Here is a 4,475-nt window from a genome sequence, read left to right as displayed (position 1 = left end):
ACAGGGGCCTCTCCAGTAGTGGAGTTCTTGTTCTGTTTGTTTGCTTCTGGACTAGGCCTGTGATTTCATCAGTGAAATCCTCCCCTGAGGAGGAAACTACCTGTACCAAAGCAAATGGCAGTTGTTTGTGATTTATATCTTGCAGAATTGCCTGAGGCACCAAGAGGTAACCAAGAGGTTAAGTAACTGTCCCAGAGTCATATAGCCAATGTGTGTTCCTCTCAGATTCTAATGAGTCTCCTTCTCCACTTGGGTTGATCATTAATAGGGCTCTTGCCCCCAAATTCCACAGCTATGGGTGTGTCTAGTAATGAATCAGACAAGTCTGAGCACAGAAATTTGTGACTTTACCCAGTTAATAACTTTGGGAGGGCCCTAAATCTACCTGTCCTCCAGGTGTAGTATTTAGCCATAGTACCTCCAGACTTCCTATTCTCACCTGTACTTCTGTTGTCTTTCTATGAGGTCCAAACAGCACTGCTCGAGGAGGATTGGGGAAGAGTCAGCCCAGATCACTTTGGCTAAGGAAGAATGGAGGAAAATGGGCAGTGAGAAAGAAAGGAAACCTCCCCTGAAGTCTAAACTTGACCCTAATATCATACCCAAACTTGACCCCAAACCTTACCTTAGTACCCCTAAACAATTAACATAATCTCAATCTCACAGTGACCTTGACTGAGAGCTGATCCTTCCTCAAAGCATGACCCTGAATCAGAAATCAGAGAATGTTAAAACTGAAAGGATACTTGAATTCCCTCTAAAATATGATTACATTGAAGTAAGCCTCAATGCCATTGTCTGACCCTAACCTATCCCTGACCCCAGGGACCCTCGACCAATTGTTCTCAACACTGAATACATGTGTCTTTCCTTCCTTGAGCGTCCCTGTTTCTGTCTCTCAACATTTTTGCCTTCTGTTTATCTGGCATTGTGCTATGTGTCTGTGCTATTTGTCTGTGTTTTTGTCTCCCTCCTAAACATTAAGTGCACAAATGTCTGAGTTCCTAGTCTCATTATGGGGAGGGGTATCCTCAACTGTGCCATCCTGAAGCACCAGGTTCTCTGTGCCCTCCAGGCACTGGTAACAGGGGAAATGGAGGGAAGGACCTTTAGGGGAAATGAGTTGAAGCCAGTGGAAGAACCAGGTATCAGGATGCAAAGAGGGCAAGGACTTGGGCTGTCCAGGGATGCCTTGTGAAGTCGCAGCAGCAATTCAGAACGCACATCCTGGAGGATCGTCACTTCAAAATCCTTCTCCTGGTGGCAGAGGACACAAGGGTTTGTTAGGGGTAGAGGGGTAGAGGGGACTGGGAGCAAAAACGGAACCTTAGGATCAAGAGTTAGAAGTAAGATCAGGGGGGCAGCTAGGTGGCGCAGTGGATAGAGCACCGGCCCTGAAGTCAGGGCCTCTGACCAAACACTTGACACTTACTAGCTGTGTGACCCTGGGCAAGTCACTTAACCCCAATTGCCTAAAAAGCAAAAAAAAAAAAAGAAGAAGTAAGATCAGAATCAGGCTTTTCTTTTACTTACCCCCCTTTGGTTGAAATCTTTCCCAAAGTTGCCCAGCTATATGGGAAGGTTCCCCCCACCCCAACAGAGTAATTGAGATGTCATCCCAGGACACTACTCCCAGAAAGGAGCCTGTGGCTACTCTAATAATGTACACCCCCATCTGATAATGGGAATAAGGGCAGAGAGGCAGGCAAAGAAGAGCAAGGGCCAGGGAATCAGGGCAAGGGGGCTATTTGAGATGGTGTTGAAATAACTATATTTGAGATCAAGTGAGAATGAGGACAAGGTTAAGCCTAGAGTACGTGTATGAAGGCCAGTCCAGAGCTGAGGTCAGATTATGGGTAGGGTTGGAAATTTGAGAGATCCTCTTTGGCCTTGCCATGGTCTTCTCTGCCTCTGCCTCAGTTTGATGCCTCCTGTTTCATTTATGAAGAAAGTAGATGGGCTGGAATCTAGACAGTCCCACCCCCAATGTCTCCCTGATCTTAGCTAACCCTCCCAAGAGGGATCATGAACTAACAAGAAGGTCAAGGTGTCAAGGAAGAATTGGGGTGTAACCCAGGGTTCAAGCATGGATCATTTGCTTAAGACTCTAGTCATTGGTGAAGAGAAGGATGGTTCAACACCACATGACTGCATGGGGATGGGGAGGATAGTTGGGACCAGAGCTCAGGAGAAGAGAGATTCTTCCTTTCTGCTTCTAGAGAAAAATCGTGTGGTTCCAGATTCTCTTGTAGGAGAGACCTTGTGAGAAAGTAAACGGACTTTGGAAAACAGACATGTAGGGTAAATCCTGCTCCCCAACATGTCCTTGATTTCCAGCTCACCACCTTAGAGACTTTGAGTCATAATTCTCTCCACCAGTGAAATGAGTCTTAAGCAAATATATTCCAGGTTTGAAACTTGGGTTAAGTTCCCTCTTCCCATCTCATATCCAGCCTTAACACCAAGACCAGACTAGTCCAGCCAGGGTTTACTTTTGAAAAGGAGATAAACATCCCCACTTCCCTCTCCACCCTCAATCAAGAAGTCCCCTTTCTGACTACCTTCGTTTTGCTGCCCCAGCAAACATCAAAGATCCCTCACTTCCCCCAAACCCAGTCAGCCCTAGTTCGTATCTGTCACTATTCTTTCTTTTGCTCAGAATTCCCTATTCCTGTCTTTCACCCATCCTTTTCCCCCTCCTCTCAAATAATGAATCAGCCTCTTCCCCTTCAATCTGGGCCACCTCTTTGCTTCATTTCCAGTCCAATCTAATCTGATCCATATTTATTAAGCACCTTCTATGTCTAAGACATTGTACTAGTGACTGGGAATACAGTGACAAAATGAAGAACAATTAAGGAAGGGGGATCTCTCTGGGGGAGAGGAAAGGGTGATACAACATGTAAACAGATAACTGTAGGTAACACCTGGGCTGCAAGATCAGGCAGACTTCACCACTCTGGTGACGTCTTCAAACTTGGCTTTGGTAGCTTTTAGGAAGAGGAAGCCCAAAGAGAAGAATTCTTTGTCCCTCTTGTACCATGTAGAAGGAAGTGTTACTGGAAAGGCCAAGCCAGGTCTGATTTCAAAATGCCAAGCTCCCCTGCTCTGTTCCAGGACTCTGGCTAGACATGGCTCTCATTACTAATTCCATTCTGCTTCCAGCTTGGTTAATGTAGAAATAGGAGAGAGAAAAGTCTGGACATTGCTTCCCCCCCCTCCCCCGCCCCATCTGTGGCCAAAGCAGGGCAGGGCTCATTTATCCAGTTTAGTATCTGGGTGCTGTGATGTCCCCACCTCCGCAGCCCAGCTTGCTTTGTCATGTATGTCCTGTATTCAGTTATGAATAAAGAAAATCAGACACCAAACATCAGCATGGTATGATTAATGCCAACACCAGCAGACATTCAGGAAGAATCTTTGATTCCTTTAGAGATGAGAGGCACATATCTGATTTAGTGCGGACTGAGGTAAGTAAAGAGGAATGGGCACTGATACTGCACGCAAGTCCCACAAGCAAGAGAGGCATACTAATATCATACTCCTAGGCAAGTTTCCAATAGCTAGAAGAACCTATAAGCAGAGAACCATAATATTAAATACTTGCTTTGCTTGATTGGTTGAAAAGAGAGTTTGCTAGCCATAAGACAGGGAAGTACCGATGGGTTGGGGCTTCCACCCATAAAGGTCCTGTGGAAATGGAAGACTTATCAGCAAACACTTTTAAGAACACTTTCATATGTTTTGTCCAAAAAACACCTCTAGCTACTCTGGCTCACCCCAGTTCATACCCTTACCTTAGCTTCTGCTCAGATTTTATTGGGGCAGGGTGTGATAGAGGGCTCTGGAGGATAACAAAGCTACTCTAAATTTTCTCTACACCCCAGCTCTGGAAACGTCAGAAAAGAATGATACTGCATTCTAGTCATCACTGCTCTGCCCAGTCTACACCGTCATGGAGCCTCAGTAAAGACTAAGAAGAACTAGTGCTGCAGGCCCCACATTCCGCCCCCTCCCCAGCCCCAAGCCCTGCAAAATTCTGTCGCTATCTCATCACAGTCCCACCTACTTCTGTCTCTCTTCTTTCCTGTTTGTGGGTGGATATTCATCTCCCTTACTCAGACTTTCTATCTTCTTTTCTGCCTCTCTTTCTTCTTTCATTGTTGTCTCTGCAGCTTAGTAGTATTTAAATATGACCTGTTATCATTATTATCCATTGGGGGTAGCTAGGTGGCTCCGTGGATGGAGTACTGGGCCTAAAGCCAGGAAGACTCTTTTCCTTGAGTTTGAATCTGGCCTCAGACACTTACTAACTATATGACCTTGGCCAAGTCTCTTAACTCTGTTTGCCTCTGTTTCTTCATCTGTAAAATGAGAAGGAAATGACAAACTACCCCAATATCTTTGCCAACAAAACCCCAAATGGGGTCGTGAAGAATCAGACATGACTGAACAACAAAAATTATTTCCATCAC

The sequence above is a fragment of the Phascolarctos cinereus genome, unplaced genomic scaffold (assembly GCF_003287225.1).
Source record: "Phascolarctos cinereus isolate Bilbo 61053 unplaced genomic scaffold, phaCin_HiC Scaffold_5;HRSCAF=322, whole genome shotgun sequence".
Classification (NCBI taxonomy): Eukaryota; Metazoa; Chordata; class Mammalia; order Diprotodontia; family Phascolarctidae; genus Phascolarctos; species Phascolarctos cinereus.
This window is presented reverse-complemented; position numbering follows the sequence as displayed.